Here is a 27,182-nt window from a genome sequence, read left to right on the forward strand (position 1 = left end):
TGCAAACCATTCTTTCTTCCATATTGCCTCCTGGTTTCTCACCCTTCTTCTCATCATGTTGCCTCTTGGTGATACACCCTTCATCTCTCCCCTCCTGTTGCCTCTTCATGACACATACTTCTACCGTTTGTGTTGTCTTTTAATGATACACCCTCTCTGTTCCATGTTGACTCTTCATGGCACAGCCTGTCTTCTCCATGTTGCCTCCTGATGGTAGACTGTCTTCGCTTCCTATTGCGAAGGGTACATTGAGGTGTACCCTTCTCCCCTCAATGTTTTCTTTTGCTACTACACCCTTTTCCCTTGTGTGTTGCTTCTGATGGCACACACTCTCTCCTCCTTGGTGCCTTCCGATGGCACACCCTTTTCCCCTTCATGTTTCCTATTGATGTCACACACTCTACCCTCCATGTTGCCCCTTAGTGGCACACCCTCTGTATTTCATGTTGCCTCTTGATGGCACACACTCTTCCCTTCTCATTACCTCTTGTTGGCACATACTGTTTTCTTCCTGTTGTCTCTTGATGGTTCACCCTCCATGTTACTTCTTCATGGTAAAACTTCTCCCCTCCATGTTGTCTCTCATTGGCATGCCCTCTTTCATCCGTATTGCTTCTTGAGGGTACACACTCTACCCTTTGCCTTGCCTTGTCATGGAACACCCTCTCATCTCTTTCTTGCCTCTGGATGGCCTTTTCCTTTCCATGTTTCCTCTTTATCTCACACCCTCGCTTTTGTGTTGTTTCCAGGTGGGAACCCTTTCCTTTCCTCGTTGCCTCTTGATGACACACCCTCTCCCCCACATGTTGCCTCTTGATGGCACACTCTTCTTCCTTCTATGTTTCTTTTTTTTTTTTAATTGGGACACCTTTCTCCCTTCCAGGTTGCTTCTTGATGGTACATGCTCTACCTCAAGTTGCCTTTTGATGTCAAAACCTCTTCTCTCTATGTTGTCTCTTGATTGTACACATTGTCTCCTCCATCTTGCCTCTTGACGATATGCCCTTCTCCCTTCCATGTTGCCTATTCATGGTACACTCTTCTCATCTTTATGTTGTCTCTAACGGTACAATCTTTTCTCCCTTTTGCTTCCTGATGGCATATGTTTCCCCCTTCCATTTTTCCTCTTGATGGCACACGATTCTCCCCTCCATGTTGCCTCTTCATGGCACACCCTCTCTGCTCCATGTTGCCTCTTGTGGCATACTGTCTCCCTTTTGTGTTCCCTTTTGGTGCTACACCTACTCCCCTCTGTGTTGCCTTTTGGTGGTATAAATTCTCCCCTCCATGGTTCCTCTTGATGGCACACCCTCGCTCCTATATGTTAACTCTTCTTGGAACACCCTTCTCTCTTTCTTGTAGCCTCTCTTGATACAACCCTCTCACCTCCATGTAGCCTCTTGATGGTACATACCTCTTCCCTCTATATTGCCTCATAATGACACCAACTTTCCTCTTCATGTTGCCTATTGATGCCACAACATTCCCCGCTCTGTGTCGCCTCTTTATGGCACAGAGTATTCCCTCTTGGTTCCCTCTTGGTAGTATAACCTTCTCTTCTCCATGTTGCCTCCTAATGGTACAATCTCTTCCTTGCCTATTGCCTGGTTATGCCATTCCTTCATTTCCCGGTTGCCTCTTGATGGCACACCCTTCTCTTCTCCATGTTGCCTCTTGTTGGTATGCCCTCTAACCTCCATATTGCCTCTTGATAGTAAATGCTTTCCTCTCTTTTTTGCCTCCTTGATGGTACACCTTATCCTCTCCATGTTGCCTCTTGATGATACAACTTTGTCTCTTTCATGTTGCCTACTCGTGGTAGGCCCTTCTCACCTCCATGTTGTCTCTAATGGCACGATCTCTTGCCTCCATGCTGACTCTTGATCATACACCCCCTCCTTCATATTGGCTCCTGATGGACACCCTTCTCCCCTCCAGGTGGCCTCTTAATAGTACATCCTTCTTTCCTCCATGTTGCCTGTTTATGATACACTCTTCTACTCACTATGTTGCCTCTCTTTATGTCATACAATCTCCCCTTTTTGTTGCCTCTAGATGTGCACCCTTTCCCGTCTATGTTGCCTCCTGATATGGTTTGGCTTTGTGTCCCCATCCAAATCTCTTCTAGAATTGTAATCCCCACTTGTCAAGGGAGAGGCCTGGTAGGAGGTGATTGGATCATGAGGGCAGTTTCCCCCATGCTGTTCTGATGATACTGAGTGAGTTCTCGTGAGATCTGATGGTGCTTCATAAGGGGCTCTCCCTGCTTTGCTCACCACTTTCTCTCGCCTGCCACCATGTAAGACAGGCCTTTGCTTCTCTCTCACCCTCCACCATGACTGTAAGTTTCCTGAGGCCTCCCCAGCCATGCAGAACTAAGTCAATTAAAACCCTTTCCTTTACAAATTACCCAGTCTTGGATATGTCTTTATAGCAGTGTGAGAATGGATGAATACACCTCCTAATGGTACACACTTTTCCCTTCCTCATTGCCTCTTGATAACACAATCTCTCCCCACCATATTTCCTCTTGATTACACAACCTCTCCCCACCATGTTTTCTATTAATGATGCCAAAACATTCCCCACTCCATGTTGCCTCTTCATGGCACACACTATCCCCTCCCAGTTGTCTCTCGATGGTATACTTTTTTCTTCTCTGTGTTGCCTCTTGTTGGTATACCCTCTCCCTTGCCAGTTGCCTCTTTAAGCCATGTTCTCTTTGCTTTGTTGCCTCTTGATGGCACACCCTTCTCCTCTCCGTCTTGCCTGTTGATGATAAACCCTTCTTCTCACTATGTTGCCACTGGATGGCACACCCTCTCCAGTCCATGTTATCTCTTAATGCAACATTCTTCTCCTCTCCATGTTGCCTCTTTATGGTACATCTTTCTTCCCTCTGTGTTGCATCTTGATGTTACATGTTCCTCTCTCCACGTTCTTCTTAATGATACACCCTATCTCCCGCGTGTTGCCTCTTGATGGTACACCTTTTCCCCTCCCTGTTGCCTCTTGATGGCACAACATCTCTTCCCATATTGCATCTCAATGGTACACATCTCTCCCCTCCATGTTGCCTCTTGATGGTACACCCTCTCCCCTCTCTGTTGTCTCTTAATGTTGCACCTTTTCCCCTTCATGTCGGTGAAACACCCTTCTAGGTGTTGCCTCTTGATGGTACCCTCTTCTGCCTTCTATGGTGCCTATTGATGATACAGCCTTCTCCCTTCTATGTTGCCTCTTGATGGCACATCCTTTTCCCCTCCATTATGCCTCTTGATGGCACATCTGCTCCGCTCCATGTTATCTCTTGATGGTACACAATGTACCCTCCGTGTTATCTCTCGATGGTAGATCCTTTTCCCTTCCATCTTGCCTCTTGATGGTGCATCTTTTCCCACCCATGTTCCTCGTGACGGTACAGTCACTCTTTTCCATGTTGCCTCCTGATGGTATGCTCTCCTCTCTCCATGTTTCCTCTTGATGGTACAAACTTCTCCCTTTCATCTTGTCTCTTGTGGTATACCTGCTGTCCTCTAAGTTGCCTTTCGTGGTACACATGTCTCCATGTTGCCTCTGGATGGTACTCACCCTCACCTCCATGTTGCCTGTTAATGGCACACACTTCTCCCTTCCTAATTACCTCGTGACGATCTACTCTCTCCCCTCCATGTTCCCTCTTGTTGGCACACCGTTCTCTCCTTCACGTTGCCTCTTGATGGTACACCCTTTTCTTTTCTATGTTGTCTCTTGTTGACACATTCTTTTGCCTTTATGTTGCCTCTTTAAGGTATACACCACTTCTTTCCCTGCTGCTTCTTGATGGTACATTTTTCTTTTTTTTAAATGTTGCTTCTTGATGTTACACCCTCTCCTCTCCAGGTTGTCTCCTGATGGCACACCCTTCTCCCCTCCATGTTGCCTCTTGGTGGTCCACCCTTTCTCCTCTGTGTTGAGTCTCCATGGCACACCCTCTCCCCTCTGTGCTGCTTCTTGATTGTCACATCCTCTCCCCACCATGTTTTATCTTGATGGCACAAATTCTCCCCTCTATGTTGCCTCTTTATTACATAACTTCTTCCCCTCTATATTGCCTTTTCTTGACACACCCTCTCCCCTTTATGTTGGCTCTTGATGTCATACCTTTCCTCTGTGTTGCCTCTTGATTGTAAACCTTCACCTCTCCATGTTGCCTCTTAATGATACATCTTCTCCCCTTTTTGTCACCTCTTGTTGGCACACCCTTCTCCCCTCTATGCTGTCTCCCAGTGTTACACCTTCTCTATGTGTCCTCATGATGGTACACCTTTCTCCCCTCTGGCCTTTCACAGCTCTCTCCAGCCCTCTCACATCCAGTTAAATGGTTATATGATCCCCAGCTGCCACCTTGATAAAGGTGGAGATTGACAAAGGCTGACAGACAGAGCCTAGCATCCAAACCTATAATTTGCAACTTTATTATTCGATCTCAGCAGGGTGTTTCCTGTTGCCAAGGATTCCCTGCTTTGATATTATAGATGAAATGGACACTTGCAGAATGTGTTCCTCATCCCAGGGAAGAAACTGAATAGAACAGGGGGAAATGCTTTAGAGGAGCATAAGGGAATAATATTCTGTGCTAGAAGAGACTCCTGAGGTGAATGCCCAGATGATTACTTTGTTCAAAGGGCAATTATGTTCCCAGTGGAAAAAAAAAAAGAGAGCCCATTCTTTGAAGAAAAACCATTTTACTTTCAGCTCTTCTTTTTCAGTTTATTTGATCAGGCCAGACATTTTCTTCCATTTTTTATTTATTTTGTACTTTTTTTCTGACAGATTTAGTTGATCTAGGATGACAACACATTTTTATCTTTGCAGTTTCAGGTTTAATTAAGCACAGAAGTGACAATTCAGTTTTTCAGGATACCCAACCTCAAAAAAAGAGGTTCTTCACCTAAAGTTTTCAGAGACAATAGCCATCTAACTTTACCCTTAGAACTTCAGTTTCTTACAAACCCAGTCAGAATTGGTCTTCATCCATTTATGTCGTCCAGTTTACAATCAAAGTACAAGAGATTCTTCTTTTTCCTTCTTACCACTAGCAAATTTTCTCTAAGCTTAAATACAGTCAGAAATGCACCAAGTGATATCAAAATAGAATGTTATATTAATTGTATTATATTACATTATATAATATTTATCACAAGCAGTATTGAGGCACACCATCCATCAATCAAGAAAGTTGTTATTATACTGTAGTATTGAATGATTAAAGTCATTGAAAAAGTGTTTGTCAGGGAAATGTTCTCCAGTTATGTTTAATACCAGAGCTTTTCTGCAAAGAAATTATGCATGTAATCTTATCTATAATAATTTTTGCCATCTATGTATTTTCAGTGCTTTATTTTTTTGATGTTTTCTCACAACTATCAAAAATGTAAAAATAGAAATATTCTGCTCCCATTCAGCTCAGAATAGAAAGCGAGGAAGAAAGGACACTAGTGTGGAAAAAAAATGCTTTGCTTATTTATAAAATTTTATTTCTTCATTTATTCAGTAAACATTTATGGAATGCCTACTGTGCCATGTGTGGTAATAAGTCCAGTTTATAATGGAGAAAAAGACAGAATTCCTGCTTCATGAGGTATCCATTGTCAGCATAGGGGAAACAGAAAATAAACAAATAATCTGTGAACGTATCAATTTTACACTACAGATTCTCATAGACTATAGTCAGCTCTATGAAGAAAATAAGACTGAGTAATGTGATGTGGCGGGAAGAGAGAGAGGAAATTTCAATCGGGGTGATCAGCGAAGTTCTCCCTGAAGTGGCATTTGGCTGAGCCATTAAGTTTAAGAAGAAGCCAAATGTGCAAGATCCAGGCACAGAGTGTCCCTAATGGAAGTGTCAGTGAATGGGAAGCTCTAAGGCAACAATCAAGGCCATGGTGTCCAGATCAGATCTAGCAGGTGGAGAGGGGTGTGGGAAGAAACCTAGGAAGTAGCCAGGAGCCAAATCACATAGCCCAAAAGAAGGATGTGGCCAGGACACTCTCTGTTTATGAATGGGCAGGAGGGCAGAAAGATGAGTGTGAAGGCAGAGTTAACAGCCTAAAGGTGTGTAAAATCATGCAACTCCAAGGGAAAATGCAGTCATCAGATGCATTTTCCACTTTGAATCTATCTCAAAAAAAAAAAAAAAAAAGCACAAAATTGCACTTGCGCTACACTACTTATCAACTGTGTGCTTGGTATTCCAGTGTCTGGAATTTGGAACACTTTAGATTTTTTAAATATAGGATATTGTTGCCTTGAGCAGTTACTTTGCAAATCTAGAATCCTCTTATACATGTAGATGTAAGCCTTTCCATGCACTAGAATGTTGGAAAGGCATATTCTAAAATACTGTTTGAAAATAATATTGAGGTTATATGTAAAGCTACACATGTATGAAGCAAAATGTGGAAAGGAATGTGCAAAATGAAACATTTCATTAAGGTAGTAAATAAGGGAATATTTCATTTTCTTCTCTAAGGTTGTTATGATAACATTTTTATCGTAAAGAAAATCCATTTTTGGCTCCGAGGGTATGAAAGCATACATTTGCAACCAGGCAGAAAAGCTTTAAATGCTTAAAAGAGAGAAAGTAACTTTGATTTCTATTTTAAGTTTTCATCTGATCCAGGTAATAGAAACCACCATAAGATAGAATTCTGGTAATCTGAATTAATAGGTATCACTTTACAGAAGTCTAAGAGATTTCAAGAGGGGGTACAGGATTAAATGAACACCAAGTTGTTCAACAGTTAATTGACTTCTTTAAAATATTCAGTAAGTATTAGAGACTGTTATAAAGTTGTTCTGTATGGAACAGTCACAAAGAAATAGCACACAAGACCCCTACTTTATGAATTTGAGCTCAGCATGTTTTCCAGCTGACTTATACTCCTTTAGAGATAAGATTTTCCCAAAATAATTAAGCCCTTATGTCTTCAATGTCTTTTTGCAATCTAGCATAATGACGTGACCACGGGAATGGACAAAGCATCATATGGCCTATGGGTATGAAAATTCCCCAAGTGAGTGCTGCTGTCCCACTGTCAAAATTGTGCTACACTGTTTATCAACTGTGTGCTTGGTATACCAGTGTCTGGAACTCTGAACACTTTAGATATTTTAAGTGTTTCTATCAAGAGTAGGAGTTCATCACAGGCGAGAAAGCAAAATACAGCAAGTTGCATATGAGGAGTTGCAAGAAGAGACACAGAGAAAAGGGATCATTTGAAAATCTGTTTAAAATACAGGTTTTAAGCAAATAAACAATTTCAACCTAAAAAAAGTCTTACTGAGGTAGTTTCTTAGATATGGCATCAAAAGCACAAGCAACAAAAGGAAAAATAGATAACTTGGACTTCAAAATTAAAAACTTTTGTGTTTCAAAGGACATCATTAAGAAAGTGAAAAAAAAATACAATCTAGGAGAAATTATTTTCAATTTGTGTATCTGATAACATATCTAGAAAATACAAAGAATCCTTACAACTCAATCATAGATAGGCAAATGTTTACTGATTTGAAAATGGGTAAAAATATGAATAAACATCACTCTAAACAAGATATAAAAATGGCCAATAACCACATGAGAATATCCTCAACATCATTAGCCATCAGGGAAGTGCTCATCAAAAGTACAATGAGATAACACTTCATACTCACTAGAATGATATTACTAAAAAGACACAACAACAAGTGTTGGCAGGGATGCAGTGAACGTGAATCCATCAAACACTGAGTGTATGTTGTAGGGCAGCTGCTTTGGCAAACAATCTGAGAGTTTCTTGAAAGGTTAAACATAGAGTTATGATATGACTCAAAAATTTCACTCCTAGGTAACTATACAAGAGAACTAAAACATGTCCACACAAAAACATTTATATTCAGTTCATAACAGCACTATTTATAATAACCAAAAGTGGAAACAACCTCACTGTCCATCGATGGATAAATGGATAAATAAAATGTGATACATTCATATAATGAAATGTTATTTTGCAATAAAAAGGAATGAAGTACGGGTAGATGCTACAACATGGGTGAACACTGAAAACATCACAGTAAGGGAAAGAAGGCAGTCATGAAAGATCAAATACTGTATAACACCATTTACATGAAATGTCTAGAGCAGGCAAATCCATAGACACAGAAAGGAGATTAGTGGTTTTCTAGGGGTAGAGATGGGGAGAATTCAGGGGAAGTGACTGCTAATGGGTAGAGGGTTGGAGGTGATGGAATATTCTCATACTGAGTGTGATGATAGTTGTACAATCCTGTAAATATACTTTAAAATATTGAATGATATACTTTAAAAAGGCGAATAGTATGATGGTATGATATGTAAATTATGTCTCAATAAAGCTGATGTTTTTTAAAAAGATAAAAGTGCTTAACAGAGATGACGGCACTATATAATTTCTACCTTTGCACGTTTCTCCACAAAATGAAGAATTTTGACATACTAAGAATGAAATTGTCAAGTAATAAGACTAGAATTAACTGTCCTTACATTGAGCTACATATGCTGCTAATTAAGCTTTTGGCATGGATGTGGAAACCAAATGAGCTAAAAGCTAAGTAATTTTCCAAAATATACAATACTAGCAGAATTAAAATTTACTCGATATTAATTAACTCTTCAATTACTATTAGCTTAAGACTCTAGAATCGTAGCTTCAGAAGGCACCAAAGTAATGAATCTCCACACTGTAAAACAGGGAAACAGGGCCCCAGAAATTCCAATGTTTTGCCCCCAGTTCACACAGTAAGTGCTAGACTGAGCAAAGAACAAAAGCCAGATCTTGTGAATTCCAGTTCAATAGAAAGTCAAATACATAAACAGTTTGTAGTACATAAACATCTTAGATAATAAGTTCAGCCATTATTTAAGGGAAAAAAAAAGGAAGGTAGGTCCCCTGTAATGCAATTATTTACTTTAACAACAGATATCAAATTCATTGCCTTATATTGAAAGAAGAACAAACATTTCTCCTAGGAGTGGTTGACAGTGTTGTCCTAGTGATTTCTGTCATGTGAGATTCAACCCAAGAACCAAAATTTAATGTCTCCAGACACATAAAAGCCACATTTTGTTTTCTGCTTTCTAAGGACTAAGAGATGGGCTGTGAGAATTCCAACGGAGGATTGTTTTAGGCCTTGGACAAATCACCGCTGTGATCCTTTCATGTTGCCCTGCCTCTTCCATCCCAGGATAGCAGAGACATCCAGTGAGGCCAAGCCAGGAAAGGCACAATGGGGAGAAGGATGGTGACGAAAGGGAAAAGTGCCCTATTGCCTACTTTTTGTTGATGTGGGAGCTGGGTAGGAGAAGTGTGGATGAGACTCCAGGTTCTTCTATCTCTAAGAGTCTAGATTGCTAACCGAAGTAGGGACCAGCATCACCTTATTAGAAATACATACTCTAGCCCCACCTCACTGCTGAACAATCAGAATCTGCCTTTTCACAAGATGCTGGGTGATTAATATCTGAGAAGTGCTGGATACCCAGCCAGTCTGGGTCAGCTGTTCTCTGCGTCACTGCTCAGCTGTCTGAATCTTGGGGACCCAGGTGTCAGTGTCCAAGAAGGTGGGCAGCTCTAGTTTCTGGGCTTTCATGGACGACATCCATTTTTGTTCCAGTTGGAAAAGAAACTATGTTAGAAGAAGTGTTAAGTCAGTCAGCTGCCTCACTAACTCGACTCTCAGCCCAAAGTTAATGTTCCAGTTTTTTTCCTTTCTTATTTGACCTTTAAAAGCTCTCAACAAGCTCCCTCAGAATCTCTGTGAATGCCTTTTCATTACATTTCTGTGCCTTCATCTATGCAAAATAAGGAAGTCCTCTTTTCCCAGAAATCAATGTATCTCCTGTCAAACTCTTCATTTTCATGAGTTCAAACTAATTATGGCTGCAGATGGTACTGCTAAATAAGGTTCTCTATTGTGGACACTTAATCAAATCAGTGTTCGTCATAGAAACATCTGTCTTGTGGTAGAAACCTGTTGCTGGAAGTTAGTTGAGACTTCTAAGTCATTCTAGGAAGTTTTGTATCCTAATTTTATTCTGAAGCAAGGATTGCTATCAAACTCCTGTGCAGGGTTAGAAGTATCCCATCAGGGTTTCTTTTGTCTAAATAATAAATAAAATGGTGGCATTACATTTGTATTTAAACACTACCTGGCTTGTACAGAGGAGTAAACAGCAGTAGAGTTGGTGAAGTCGCATCCGTGTTGAGCTGACTGGTGCTGTGTGGATGCACACTTCTCCTCATCTTCAGTTGATCTAGAACTCTTCTTCCAGCTATTAACAGTCTTGAGACAATCTCACAGCAATTTCACCAGAGAGCTAGTGGCTTAGAGAGATGATGGTGGGGGGCGGCAGGGAAGAAAACTGCATTTTTGAGTAATGTTTTGCTGTGGAAAGTTAAACCTAAGGGCTGAAATGTATCTTTAAATGATCAACGTTTCTCAAGTGTTCTTCCTTCCCTCTCATTGTCCATGCAGGCAATAGAGATCTGTCTTCTCTGATTTAAAGAAAACAGCATCAATGGCACTAAACTGTGTGGGATTTCAGAACTTAATTATGGTTTTGATTTTACACTATAGTGGCATGAGATGAATCTTAGGAGAAATGGAAAACTGTACCAACTGGCAGCTCTATATAAGAAAAGAAAATGTTCAGAGTTTCCAACCATAGCCAAATCAAGACAGCATTTCCAGCTTCAGAAATTACTAATCACTGCCAGAGTCTCATTTTAAATGGAATGGATTTGGATGATGTGAAAGAGAAGGGTTGATTTATAGCTTAGATGGAATCCAACTCTAGCCAACATAAAGAAGCTCATTATAAGCAATGGTCACATGTGTTCCCCCACTTACCTGAGTGGCCACTTGCTTGCTGGCCACACAATGACTGCAACTTTTACAATTTACAGTTCATCGAGAACAATTGATTCCCAGACCTAACATTTTACTGTGGCCTTCACTAGGTTTACACTGGTCCACTAGGCTCTCTCCTTGATAGTTCCAAACCCCCAAGGGGTGTCCTCAGATATTCCCACCCTCCAAGGAGTGGCCATGAGCCTGCTAGAGATGTGTGTACGGTAAATGCAAACAATTTTTATTTTATTACAAATATCTTTGTATATTTGTAATAATATTATCATTTTCATCATAGTAGTTAACCATCAACGGCCGTGCCGAGAGCTGAGCAGTCTGCATGGAGAATTAATTCTATCTCATTCAGTGAATGTCAAGCATTCTGGCACTTCCTTATTAGTTGAATTTAAATGAAATCACTCATCCCTCTGGGTTTACATTTTCTATTTTTTCAAAAAAGAGCCAAGCATTGTGGAAGAAGGAACTCCACCTGCCTTTGGAGCCAGATACCTCCTCTGATTCCTGGTTTAGCTGCCAAAAAGCACGAGCTCTGGTCAAATGACAAAAGCTCTATACATTTCACCTATAACATAAAATGCTTATGTTTTATAATGATATAAAATGATTAGGTTAAATTTATATGTAAAATGCTTACTGTGTTCTTTCATTCTCAAAAGTGGTTCTCAGCAATTAGATCATTCATGTGTATTTCTTTCTAAGAGAGCTTCCAATTTCTGTGCTCTTGGCAGGCTCTGTAGTTGGCTTATCTTACATTATGAATAAAAGTTTGTAAACAGAGATGGACTTACTTTCATGTAAGTTCATGAATGAGAATAAAATATTTTTTCGTACATGAAAAATTATAAATCTATACTATACACAGATATATATATCCACGTCCATCCCTGTTTCTAGTCTTATCTCTGTCTCTATGATCAGTATATCTATGCACAATTATATCTTCTAGAGGCATGCAGATCGTGCTGTCATCTGGATTTTTCCCTTTGCAATAAACGCTCTACTTGAAAAACCAACCTTGAATAATGTAGAAAACAAGTAGAAGCATTTTTCTCTGCTAGTGAATAGATAAAACTTTATTTTTATTTTTTAGATACAAGGTTTTGCTCTGTCACCCAGGCTGGAGTGCAGTGGCGTGATCATAGGTCACTGAAGCCTCAAACTCCTGGGCTCAAGGGATTCTCTCTCCTCAGCCTCCTGAGTAGCCGCGACTGTGGGTGCGTGTCACCACGCCCAACTAATTTTTAAATTATTTGTAGAGACAGGGTCTCACTGTGTCGCCCAGGCTGATTTCAAACTCCTGGGCTCAAGCAATCCTCATGTCTCAGCCTCCCAAGGTGCTGAGATTACAGGTGTGAGCCACCTTGTCCTACAGATAAAACCTTCTTTCTATGATAAGGAATATAATTGATGACTTTTTCCATTTAACCTGTAATGTATACTCACCTGAGTATCAAAAAAGATCGCTACTTTAGATTTGACTCCAAAAGCACATGCAACAAAAGAGAAAAGAGATAAATGGAGTCATATCAAACTAAAAAGCTTCTGCACCACAAAGGAAACACTCAACGGAATGAAGAGACAATCTACAGTATCGGAGAATATATTTGCAAAACATGCATCTGACAAGAAGTTACTATCCAAAATATATAAGGAATTCAAACATCTCAATAGGACCAAAAGAATAACCCAATGAAAAAATGCACAAAAGACCTGAATGGACATTTTCCTAACAAAAGGCATAAAAATGGCCAACAGATATATGAAAATATTCTCAACATTTCTAATCATCAGAAAAATGCAAATTAAAACCACAATGAGATATCATGTCATGCCTATGAAGATGACTGTTATGAAAAAGACAAAAAAATAACAGGTGTTGGTGAGGATGTGGAGGAAAGGGAACTCTTGTATGCTCTTGGTGAGAATATACATTAGTAGAGTCATTATGGAAAACATTATGTAGCTTCCTTAAAAATTAAAAATAGAACTACCATATGATCCAGCAATTCTACTTCTAGGTATATGTCCAAAGGAAATGAGTGTGTGAAAGAACTGCACTCGCATGTTCATTGCAGTAGTATTTGCAATAGCCAACCTATGGAATCAACCTAAGTGTCTATCAAGGAATAAATAGATAAAGAAATTATGGTGGGGCCAGGCACAGTGGCTCACACCTGTAATCCCAGCACTTTTGGAGGCAGAGGAGGGTGGATCACCTGAGGTCAGAAGTTCAAGACCTGCCTGGTCAACATGGTGAAACCCCGTCTCTACTAAATATACACAAATTAGCCGGGCATGGTGGTGGGCACCTGTAATCCCAGCTACTCAGGAGGCTGAGGCAGGAGAATCGCTTGAAACCAGGAGGTGGAGGTTACAGTGAGCTGAGATCATGCCATTGTGCTCCAGCCTGGGAAACAAGAGCAAAACTTCATCTCAAGAAAAAAAAAAAAGAAAGAAATTACAGAGCATAGACATGATAAAATACTATTCGGCCCTATAAAAAAGAGGGAGATCCTGTCATTTACGACAACATAGAGGAAACCGGTGGACATAATGTTAGGAGAAAGCCAGACAAAAAAAGAAAACAACAACAAATACTGCCCTTTCAGGGACATGGATGAAGCTGGAAGCCATCATTCTCAGCAAACTAACACAGGAACAGAAAACCAAACACTGCATGTTCTCCCTTGTAAGTGGGAGTTGAACGATGAGAACACATAGACACAGAGAGGAACATCACACACTGGGGCTTGTCGGGGAATGGGGTCAAGGGGAGGGAGAGCATTAGGATAAATACCTAATGAATAGGGGTCTAAAACCTAGATTACGGGTTGATAGGTGCAGCAAACTACCATGGCACATGTATACTTATAGAAGAAACCTGCATGTTCTGCACATGTATCCCATAACTTAAAGTAACATAATCAAAAAGACAAATACTGCATGAAGTCGCTTATATGTGAAATCTTAAAAAGTCAAGCTCATGGCAGCAGAAAATAGAATGATGATTACCAGAGGGTGGAGGATAGGAGGACTGCAGAGATACTGTTCAAGGGATTCAAAATTTCAGTTAGCAGGAAGAAGCTCAAGAGTTCTATTGTATACCATAGTAACTCTAGGATTTTTTGTTTGTTTTTGTTTTTTAATTTTAAGTTCCAGGGCACATGTGGAGGATGTGCAGGTTTGTTACATAGGTAGACACGTGCTGTGATGTTTTGCTGCACTTATCAACCTATCGCATAGGTATTAAGCCCAGCATGCATTAGCTATTTTTCCTGATGCTCTCCCTGTCCCCGCACCCCCTACTCCCAACAGGCCCCAGTGTGTGTTGTTCCCCTCCCTGTGTCTATGTGTTCACATTGTTCAGCTCCCACTTGTAAGTGAGAACATGCAGTGTTTGGTTTTCTATTCCTGTGTTAGTTTGCTGAGGATAATGGCTTCCAGCTCCACTCATATCCCTGCAAAGGACATCATCTCGTTCCTTTTTATGGTTTCATGGTTTTCCATGGTGTATATGTACCACCTTTTCTTTATCCAGTCTATCACTGATGGGCATTTGGGTTGATTACATATCTTTGCTATTGTGAATAGTGCTACAATGAACATATACACATGCAGGTATCTTTATAATAAAATGATTTATATTCCTTTGGGTATTATAGTAATGGTATTGCTGGGACAAATGGTATTTCTGCCTCTAGGTTTTTGAGGAATCACCACACTGTCTCCCACAATGGTTGAACTAATTTACTTTCCCACCGACAGTGTAAAAGTGTTCCTTTTTCTCCGCAGCCTCACCAGCATCTGTTGTCTCCTGACTTTTTAATGATTGCCATTCTAACTGGTGTGAGATGGTATCTCATTGTGGTTTGATTTGAATTTCTCTAATGATCAGCGATGTTGAGCTTTTCTGCATATGTTTGTTGGCCACATGAATGTCTTCTTTTGAGAAGTGTCTGTTCATGTCCTTTGCCCACTTTTTAATGAGGTTGTTTGCTTTTTTCTTGTAAATTTGTTTAAATTTCTTGTAGATTCTCGATATTAGACCTTTGTCAGATGGATAGATTGCAAAAAGTTTCCCCCATTCTGCAGGTTGTTGTACACTCTAGTGACAGTTTCTTTTGCTGTGCAGAAGCTCATTTAATTATATCCCATTTGTCAATTTTTGTTTTGTTGCAATTGCAACAAAATTTCAGCATTTTCATAATGAAATCTTTGCTTGTGCCTATGTCCTGAATGGTATTGCCCAAGTTTTCTTCTAGGGTTTTTATAGTTTTGGGTTTTATATTTAAGTTGTTAACCCATCTTGAGTTAATTTTTGTATAAGGTGTAAGGAAGGGGTCCAGTTTTAATTTTTCTGAATATGGCTAGCCAGTTCTCCCAGCACCATTTATTAAATAGGGAATCCTTTCCACATTGCTTGTTTATGTCAAATTTGTAGAAGATCATGTGGTTGTAGATGTGTGATCTTATTTCTGAGTTCTATTCTGTTCCATTGGTCTATGTGCTTGTTTTTGTACCAGTGCTATGCTGTTTTGGTTACTTTAGCCTTGTAGTATAGTTTGAAGTCAGATAGCATGATGCCTCCAGCTTTGTTCTTTTTGCTTGGGATTGTCTTGGCTATACAGGCTCTTTTTTGGTTCCATATGAATTTTAAAAGAGTTTTTTTCTAATTCTGTGAAGACTGTCAATGGAATGTCAATTAAGGGGAATAGCATTGAATCTATAAATTATTTTGGACAATATGGCCATTTTCACAATATTGATTCTTCCTGTCCATAAGGGTGGAATGTTTTTCCATTCGCTTGTGTATTCTCTGATTTCCTTGAGCAGTGGTTTGTAGATCTCCTTGGAGAGGTCCTTCACTTCCCTTGTTAGCTGTATTCCACCATGATCAACTCAGCTTCATTCCTGGGATTCAAGGCTGGTTTAACATACTGAAAATAAATGTAATTCATTACATAAACAGAACTAAAGACAAAAAGTACATTATTATCTCAATAGATGCAGAAAAGGCCTTTGATAAAATTCAACATCTCTTCATGTTAAAAACTCTCAATAAACTAGATATTAAAGGAATATGCCTCAAAATAATAACAGTCATTTATGACAAACTCACAGACAATATCATACTGAACGGGCAAAAGCTGGAAGCAATCCCCTTGAAAACTGGCACAAGACGAGGATGCTCTCACCACTCCTATTCAGCATAGTACTGGACATTCTGACCAGGGCAATCAGGCAAGAGAAAGTAATAAGTGTATTCAAATAGGAAGAGAGGAAGTCAAATTGTCTTTATTTGCAGATGACATGACCCTATATGTAGAAAATCCCATCTTCTCAGCCACAAGTTTCTTAAGCTGACAAGCAACTTCAGCAGTGTCAGGATACAAAATCAATGTGCAAAAATCACAAACATTTCTATACACAAACAGTAGGCATGCAGAGCCAAATCAGAAATGAATTCCCATTCACAACTGCTATGATGATTATAGTTAATAGCAATGTATTTTATGTTTAAAATTTGCTGACAGAGTAAAATTTAAATGTTCTCATCACAAAAAAAGATAAATATGTGGTATGGTTTGGCTCTGTGTCTCCACCCAAATCTCATCTCATAACTCCCATAATTCCCACGTGTTGTGGGAGGGACCCAGTGGGAGATGACTGAATCATGGGCACGGGTCTTTCCCATGCTTTTCTCATGACAGTGAATGAGTCTCACGAGATCTGATGGTTTTAAAACAGATGTTTCTCTGCACAAGCTCTCTCTCTTTGCCCTCTACCATCCATGTAAAATGTGACTTGCTCCAACTTGCCTTCCACTATGATTGTGAGTCCTCCACAGCCATGTAGAACTGTTAAGTCCAATAAACCTGTTTCTTTTGTAAATTGCCCAGTCTAGAGTATGTCTTTAACAGCAGCATGAAAACTAACTAATATGGTATGTGAGGTAATTAATATGATATTTAATTTGATTTAGCCATTCCACAATGCATATGTATTAAAAAACACATTGTACACCATAAATATGCACAGTTCTGTCAATTAAAAAAATTAAAAGGCTGATAATTTACAATAGAACTAAAATTTTGAACTGTTCTAAAAATAACATTTTTTGTTTATTCTGTTTGGCAGATTGGCCTGGTCCCCTTATGCTAAGTACCAAGATTAGATGATTAAATTTAATATATGTGCCTATGGGCATAGTGCTAGATATAAACATGACCATCAGAAGTTTAAACCTAAAAGAACAACATTAGAACAATATTGGAAGAACAATAATGTAATAAGTAGGGGTTATGGACTGCATTGTGTTCGCTCAAAATTCATATGTTGAAACACTAACCCCCGATGTGATGGAATTTGGCTTTCTAAAGAGGTAATTAAGATTAAATAATGTCATACAGGTGGGGGCCTAAGTCAACATGACTGAGACACCAAGGATGTGCTCACACAGAGGAGGGGTCATGTGAGGACACAGCAAGAAGACAGCCAATCTGCAAGCCAGGAGAGAGGCTCAGGAGAAACCAATCCTGCTGGCACCTTGATCTTGGAATTCTAGCTTCCAGAAATGTGAGAAAATAAATTTCTGTTCTTTAAGCCACCCAGTCTATGATATTTTGTTATGGCAACTCTGAAAAATGAATATAGTAGGTTAATATCAACTTGCAGTGGAGAAACAAACTTGGAACCTGGAGTCTTTCATTCTAGTACAGACTCTGGGAATATCTCTTTTCTCACCTTAAGCAAGCCTCACATCCTTATTAGTACAATTAAAAAAAAACTTAGCTGAGAGAACTCTGATATTTGCTCTTGTTCTCATATATTTTGTCCTATTATAATGACAATAATAATAATAAGAGGTAACTTGTATTTGAGGTTCTGTATGCATCTGGCATTCTTCTATTAGTGCATTCTGGCACAAGGATGCTAAAACCATTGCACGCTATAGCTCTCCCAGGCATCCAAGGGCAAGACTGCAATACCATTCTTCATGGTGTTGCAAGCATGCAGAGGAGGATAGAATGCTATTGCATTGATTCTATCAACTGCAACTCTGCAACATCTGTTTACATTGTATTAGAATCTCTGAAGGATTACCAACAGATTTTATTTACATGATTTCATTTATTCCTTTCAACAAACATACAGTGCCCTTACTCATCTACTGCTCAGAGCATTCTAAAAGATGAGCCTCAATATTGTTATTTCATGACTTTAAATTTCATAAGGTCTCATGGATATACACATACACACTCCCTCACATTATATAAATATGCTTTTCTATAATATATTTTGAAAAAATAATCTGTACACATTCATCTTGGTAGCTAATATTTTATGTACTAGAAATTTTATTAAGCAATTTACATGCATCATCAGTTCTTTGAATCCTCCCCACAATACCATGAGGAAGGAGTGTCAGCAACTTCATTTTACAGCAGGTGAAACCAATCATTCACTCGAACAATTCAAGGGAAATTTTGCTAGCAAAAGAACAGGGACCTGAACCCAGAGCATCTACGTACTTTTAAGGCATACATGCTTAATAAATTATGCAATCCTGCTTCTTTGGAAAGCTACTAATTTCTGTACTGAACCACTTTAGGTTAATAAGTAGAAACAAGCCTTCAACAACAATAAAACTCAACAAATTCCTTTCCAAAATTACCGCTTCCAAAAGAATGTTTACGCAAGTTTCTTTTTCCAAATTGTGACAATTATCATTTAAGAATCCTAACTAAATTCACATATAGTTCTTTCTATGTCTTCTACATATAAAGTCAAGGCCTCACTGCTATGATTTCCAACAAAACCTCAGGCTGACAGTTGTATTTAACACTTCATCTTCATCCAAACAATGTAAGCCCTGCTGGAACATTCAGTGAAACAAGGTCCAGAACTTGCCATGGAAAAGAGAAATTATCCTTCTTTATCCAGCTAACTGAGCAGGCAGGCAATATCACGTTAGAGGTGAAACTGTCACTGGATATTTTACCCCTGGAGTCAGAGTTGCCTGTCCTGGTCATGACTTCACCAGAAGAAGCATAACACCCCCAATATACAATGTGTCCTGTATTAGCCCACAAGCCATTGGAAAACATTATGATTCTTTGTGGCCTAGTTGAGAATAACAGGTAGCTTGAGCTAATAAAATAGAATGCTCCAACCAGAATGCTGCATTTATTTTGAAGAGTTATAGAATTATTTTAAATCTACATAGGAATGTTTTAAATCTGCATAGTAAAAATTTCTAACTTACCTGAAAAAAATGATACTCCCTTAGCATCATTGCCCTAAACATTAAAGTAATATTTGCCTATTGTTTTAAAGATAAAATAACATTAAGACTAATAAGGCATATAGTAGCATCTCACCACATCCCATTCTACTTCCCATTTGTACTCTACTGAGAAAATCATATATAGCATCCAGCTATTGCTTCCAAATAACGTATTTATACTTCTAATATATTTTCTTTTATTTTTCAGTTTTTGATACCATGCAAGATTTTCTGTTGCTAATTCATTACCACCATTATCACACACATTTGAGGCCAAAACTATGTTTCCTGAGTCCTGTTTCCTATGTGGCCCAGGTTAGAAGTTGTCATCACATAAAACTTGGAAAACATAAATGTACCAGAATATGGTAAATAGGGGGAGGCAAGTGATCAGTTGTGTGTGCAGACATGAGCTTCATAGTGGCTTCCTGACATGCCTGTAGAAGGCACTCACTCCACTGCTTCAGAAGAGATTCTCACTGTCACTTTCTCCACCTTCCTGCAGCTGCTCGCCAACTTTTGGTAGCATGTTTACCAATGCTTGCTCTTTCCCACTCAACCCAGCTCTTCCAAAAGTACCACCATCTCCCAATTCTATGTAAATATTTTTTGTTCAGAATTCAGAGTTTAGTTTGTTTCCTTGACCAAACCTAGACTGATATAGTTATTGATACCGGAATTAATTCCAAAAATAGAGAGTTTTGAATATAAAAATCTAAATTTTGTTCTCTGATATAACTAGATATAAAGCTAATACTGTCCTCTGTCCAGTGGCATATGAGTTCATTCTCACACTGCTAACAAAGACATACTCAAGACTGGGTGACTTATAAAGGGAAGAGGTTTAATTGACTCACAGTTTCACGTGACTTGGGAGGCCTCAAGAAACCGACAATTATCGCAGAGGTGGAAGAAAACACTTCCTTCTTCACATGGTGGCAAGAGAGAGAAGTGGAAAGTGAAGTGGGGAAAGCTCCTTATAAAACCATCAGATCTTGTGAGAACTCACTCACCATCCTGAGAACAGCATGGGAGAGCTGCCCTCATGATCTAATCACCTCCCATGAGGTCGCTCCCTCAACACATGGGGATTACAATTCAAGATGAGATGTGGTTGGGACACAGAGCCAGGCCACATCAAGTGGCAAATGGGAAATTCTATGGTCTTCAGGGGCTACTTACCAGTAGTCACCTGGAATAAAATGCCTAGTTGAAGATACATCTTTGAAAAATCATATAGCCAACTCAATAGAATACTATAGTAGAAATAAGGAGTGTAAATACTGTAAGGTTGGTTTATTACTTCCGAGTAAGCCAGTAAATGTGGAGTAAAAAAAAATGATATCAGGACCAAAAATTTCCAGGTCAACTTTCAGGTAAAAAAAAAAAAAAAAAACACACACAGAACTTTTCTGTGACTATCCTAAATAAATTATTTATCTTCTATAATGATAGGATCAACATTTCTGAAAACCAAGCTCAAAGTGTGATGCTACAAGTGAACAAATTAAATTCAAAATCTTGTGAAGCCCCTTATGATGAGGTTAAAGTTTTGATTAGGAAGGAGTAAAATTCTAAAAATTGGTATGGGATATATGGGCAGATTCTGATGAAAATAAAAACTGTGAACACTCAAATCCACCATGCCATTTTTTAAATAGAAGTGGTACTTTCTCTGTTATTTGAGAACATTAGCCTCTCCTTGTCTTAATGACTTGTACTAAACTCTTCTGAGGTAACTGAGTTATAGAGGGAATAATGATCCTTCTCAAGACCCACTCTTGTCACCTCTCATAGCTTCTAGACTTATAACAGACTAAAATCTCAGCAAGTCCCAGAAGAACAATGTATAAGCTAGCTGAAGCTCCATATGCATGAAAATAATTTTAAGATTTTGCCAATGTATACTAGTACCAACCTGAATAATATATGTGGGAATGAATTCTAGAGATAATAGACTATGGTAGAAAATGTTAGGATATTGGATTGGGTCGAATTTGTTGATGTAGTACACACTCCAAATATTCTGGATTCTGTGGCATAGCTTGAGTGGCAGGGAGTAGCTCTCATCATTTTCTTGAAGACAACAGTGGCCTATACCAAATAAAGTTGTAATGCAAGAAATCCCTTGGTATGCTCAGTCTAGAGGAAAGCATGTAATACTTTAGGATGGAGTCTAAAGCATTAGAGAGATACAACATGTAGTAATATTATTATGTACCTACTCAGTCGTACTTTACCCAGGTACCCTAGAACATTCAGGATGATATTACCCTTACCAGAGTTTCAAAAAACACATTTTTGCTGGAAGCATCAGAATCCATGAAAAGCCTTCTAGTGGATGATACTCTTTAAACCAGGAATAAGAATGGGGGATGCTACTATAAAAATGGGGTTTTTTAATCCCATGAGGTTGATGGCATTTCAGAATGGTGGGGTCTACGTGGTATAATTTTTATTATTATACTTTAAGTTTTAGGGTACATGTGCACAACTTGCAGGTTTATTACGTATGTATACATGTGCCGTGTTGGTGTGCTGCACCCATTAACTAGTCATTTACATTAGGTATATCTCCTAATGTTATCCCTACGCCCTCTCCCGACCCACAACAGGCCCCGGTATGTGATGTTCCCCTTCCTGTGTCCAAGTGTTCACATTGTTCAATCTCATCTATGAGTGAGAACATGCGGTGTTTGGATTTTTGTCCTTGCGATAGTTTGCTGACCATGATGATATGTGGTATAATTTAACACCTAGAGACAAGGTAGACAAGGACAAAATTACTGTAATGGATAGCACAGCTAAAGCAATAATGGTTTGTCTCATGAGTTTATTGGTGTTGTCCCCAGGATTGAAATATATGAATACTCTTTTAAAGTTTTACTTAACTTCTACAAGTGAGGAAATTTAAGTTTTGTGAACAGAAATCTGACTTGAATCATCACAAGAGGATCAAGACTCCCCAGTAAACTTCAAGACTTGATGCACTTCACTGATTTAGAGCCAGTTGAATGGAAGGCTAAATTCTCTTAAAGAAATCTGATACAATGCCAGCATTTTGCACTGTATATTTTCTTTTTAGTTTTCTCCAATGAGACCTTACTTGGGATCACTTACCAAAGCAGTAAACTGAAGAAAAGAAAATACTCGGATGTTGGGGGGATTACTAGACACAGTCTTTTAAATGACAATAATTCCTAGGAACTCAAACATGATTAAGATTTACCAGACAGAGTAGGGGTTTATGAAGACCAGGTAATTAATAAGATTTGCCTTTGATCCATCTAAGGATGTGTCTCTTGGGTTCCTAATCCACTGTGTGGTTATTTTAATAGTCTTGGAAATTATAGTTGGAAGAGACATAACCAGCAACTGGCAGAATCCCCATGTTGTTCTCCTGACCCATAAAGTGAGGACTATTGTAGTAGGAAAAGCCAAGAGGAAGCCTCTAGAATTGCCACTGTGTGCCAAAATAGTAAATCAGAATCAATACTTCCTTCCTGGGAGAATTGCAGAGATACCAGCCACATCCTCATTCAATTACCCTATTCAGCCTATGTGGAAGAGAGACAGCTCTCAAACAATGACAATGGATTACTATAAATTTAATCAGGTGGCAACTTCAGTTGTAGATCATGTTCTGTATGAGGTTCTTTGCTGGAAATAATACAGTCCCTATGACCAGGCACGCAGCGAGTAGTCTAATGAGTGTTTTTTTCCCCTATAACTACTAATATTTACTACTAGACAAACACAGAAATACTTATTCACTCTCCTACTTCAGGGATATATGAAATATGCAGTCCTGTGTCATAATCTAGACCAGAGACACTTTCATCGTCCTGCATTCCACAAGATATTATGCTAGTCCATCATACTGGTGATAGCATGCTGATTGAATGTGGTGAAAAGGAAGTAGAAATATTCTGGCAAAATGCATGCATACCAGAGAGTAGGAAATAAATCCAACAAAATTTCAGCAATCTGCTACTTCAGTGAAATTCCAGGAACTTGAGAGTTCTGAAGCACGTTGAGATCTATTCTCCAAAATTAAGGGCTAAATCTTGTATCTGATATCTTTTACCACTAAGAAAGGCACATAATAGCTAGCAACCTATCTGAATACTGTAGGCAAGATATACTCACATAAGTTGTGTATGAAACAAGTAATTTACCAAGACCTCTGTTAGCCTTCCAGTTTATAATGTTTGAGTGTGGCCCAGAGTAAAATACATCTCTGTAATGTGTACAGTGTACTGTGCAAGCTGCTCATTCACTTACACCGTATGACCCAGCAGATGGAATAGTACTTGCAGTGCATGTAGCAGACAGGGATGCTACCCCATTCTCTTTGACCAGTTGGGTAAATGCCTTTTGATTCCTTCACTCTCTTTTCACTGAACTTTTCAGAGGGGAAAAGAAAAGTCTGTCTTCAATCTGCCCTGTTTAAGCGTAACACCCTATCATTTTACGAGAGAATTGATCTTATGGGAATTCAGGACTGAGATAAGTACCAAAATGTGCTTCTTTATATTTACTTCTACAATTCCTATAACTCTCTAAAATCTAATTCATAGTCAATTATTGAATTAACCAGTGCCAGTTCTATGACCTACACTGCACGTGTGATAAGTACAATAGTTACACCTTTTCTAAATGGAACTCTGCTAGTACACCTCTAATTTGGAGGACTTGAAAACTAGAAATTTGACCTCAGAAGATCTGAATATGAGGTCTGGTGTTTCCTTACTATAGGACTCTGGACAAAATCACTTCAACTCTCTGTGAACCTCAGGTTTATCTTATTTAAAGAGCAGGTGATAGTACTTGTTTTCCAAAGCCAAAATGATAATTAATGAAAGATAATGCATATGAAACTTTCTGTAAGACCAGTCACTCAACAAGTAGAATTATAAATAGGAAATGGCCAACATCACCCGGTTATGCAAGTAAAAGTTATCTTTATTGGCTTAGCTACACCTCCCAGGAACCATCTAATAAAGAATTGTCATTGTCATGTGCAAAACCCTGTGTAAGTAAAATTAATCTTTTGGATGGGAACATCAGTGGAAACAAGAGATCCACCAATTATCCCCTGGTGATGCACAACATGGAACGTAACAAAGGGTTTAACCCTTCTTGGCTTACAATTAACCTTACAGCTAAGAAAGGTGTATAAGAAAAAGAGAGATTATTAGAAACCAAAATGAATAGGTCAATAGGCTGTCAGCAAAAAGAAATCTTAATATTGAAAAATAAAGTATTACATATCTACAAAAACTTCTCTCAGTTCTGATACTATACATAGGGAGACAAAAAATCACTGCCAACTTTGATATTACAGAAGAAGTTGTGAAAAAAGGCTTGTCAATATATTTTTAGAAAATTTAAACTTTTTAAATTTGAAAAATGAAATAGGACTAGTCCATTAAAATATATTGTTAGAAAAAACAGCTGCTGACAATTTGATAAATTATTCATCCAAGAGTCTCACTAATGTAAAATAACTTCTCCCACATATGTTGACAGAGGAAGAACTAGCTACCAAAAACGATGAAATAGAATAATTTTAGGACACTTCTAAAATGATTAGAAAATCTATTTGTCTTCTATGTCTCTGCTCTTAATTTTAAACTAAAATTATTGGTCATTTACGCCAAAAATTCGATGCAACTTTTAAAAAATACTTATGGTACACAAAAATGCTATTTTGGCAGCATAGCAGAATTCAACATACACTACAGTGGTCTTTTGTAATAGAAATGGAAAATTTGGGAAAAGAAAACAGCAGAATGTGACTATGATATTGCCTTAACTAACATTTTGGTTGAAAGAAAAAGAGAGACTTGATGGACACAGAGATGCACAAACCAGATCCTGCTACAGGGAAGGACCCCTTGTCCGCACCTTCAAGGATTTCTTCATAGCAAAGAGCAACTGGGCCCAGATCACACCCTGCACATGATGGCCCACATCCATTGATTGACTAATGGAAGAGGGATATGATGGCATTGCCATTTCAATGCAATATGGGCAACTCCTACTGGTCATTTTGGCTTCAGAGCTTTGTGCATGGTTAGCTGGGGTCATCATAGGGAATTTAACACAGCTCAACAATTTCTAGGCCCAATACAACTTCCTCCCTGATACGATTTGTATCTATGGCCCCACACAAACCTCATGTCCAGTTGTAATCCCCATGGTTGGAGGAGGGACCTGGTAAGAGGTGATTGGATCATGGGGGCAGACTTCCCCCTTGCTGTTCTCATGATAGTGAGTGAGTTCTCACTAAATCTGGTTGTTTCTAAGTGTGTAACGCCTCCCACTTCCCTCTCTTTCTTCCTGCTCTGGCCACATAATACATGCCTGCTTCCTCTTCGTCTTCTGCCATGATTAAAACTTTTCTAAGGCCTCCCCAGCTATGCTACCTGTACAGCCTGTGGAACCATGAGCCAACGAAACCTCTTTTCTTTATAATTACCCAGTCTCAGGTATTTCTTTATAGCAGTGCAAGAATGCATGAATACACTCCCCTTATTTTTCAAGGGCACTCTAATAAACATTCTGCAAACTAAACTTCATCTCATAGTCCACTTCGCAAACAATTTTCAATAAAAAGCAAATAGCAGAAGTTAAGTATCAACTATTTCACCATTTCCTCATTCATTTATCAATTCAACAAGCACTAATTTAGTGCTAATTGTAAAGTAAATTAAATTGTGAGAGTTTGCAGGAAAGAAAAAGCATTCATACATCAAAGAACTTTATAATCTAATGAAGAAGTTTATAAATTGCAATGAAACTGTAAATTGCAGTAAAAGAGGGTAAGTCCTATAAAGTAGATATGAAAAGCCCCCTACAGAATAACAGAGAAGGAATGGACTTTCTTGCCCAGAAAATCAAGCAAAAAAAAAAAAAAAAAAAAAAAAAAAACCTAGATTTGTGTTGACTCTGGTTAGATAAGCAGGCATTTTGGGTTGAACTTAGGAAATGGTGCCCACCCTTATTTAGATTCCAAGACAACACTAGGGCACTTGTTAAAGAAGGTGTACCCTGTTCCAATGCATTTGAATAATGCACTGTATAAATAGTCTCCCCTACTCACCAGTGACAGAACTATCATTTTGATATCAATAGAAGTTCCAATAGGTTTTGAGTTGTTGATGGTGGCAATCATGGTTACATAAACTATCATTATATAGAACTAGACATTTATGCCTTTGCCAAAAAGGAACTGATTTTGGCTCCTGAAGTCTTTATGAAGTGCTTTTGTGGCCAGTATATAGGGGCATATTTGCCTTTTTGTGTTTTAATTGGCTTGTTTTTCTTGTATTTTTATTAGAAAACTATAGGGCAAGCAAGCAATCTTTTGAAATTTATTTAAGGACACCTAGCATGCAAAAATTGACTACCAAATCAGTTCGCAAAAAAGGAGCCCACAGCATAGTGGAAAGTACAAAACCTACATTTCTAATTCTTGTTCCCAAGGAATATGATTAAAAAGATATGATGGTGCAAACCAGAAAGACCCTAACTAATGTAAGAGAGCAAGGATGGAGACCCCCTTAGATGCAGACACCCAGACATGTTGCCTATATTCTAGAAAACAGAGGCTGAACACCCAAGGTGAAGGTCAATATATGGAGTTTAATTAAAGGATCCTGGCAATTAGGGGATGAAACCATTCTCACTGACAAACCACAACAGGCTGGGAGGATAGCTGGAAAAGTGAACCATAATTGAAGCATGATCCGAGACCAGACCAGCTCCATCTGATGAAGATGGAAGAAGCAGTTTCCAACACCTGAGCCAAAGTCAGAACGTCCCAGGAGTGGATGGACCATACCCTAGAGTGCTCTTCATTTGGGTATGGAAGTCAGAATAGACTAACAGGCACCCAAACACCACATTCCCCCTTGGAATGCAACCTGACGTGGAGGAGGATGTCCAGGTGGAAATATTG

The sequence above is a fragment of the Symphalangus syndactylus genome, chromosome 8 (assembly GCF_028878055.3).
Source record: "Symphalangus syndactylus isolate Jambi chromosome 8, NHGRI_mSymSyn1-v2.1_pri, whole genome shotgun sequence".
In the NCBI taxonomy this organism is placed as follows: domain Eukaryota; kingdom Metazoa; phylum Chordata; class Mammalia; order Primates; family Hylobatidae; genus Symphalangus; species Symphalangus syndactylus.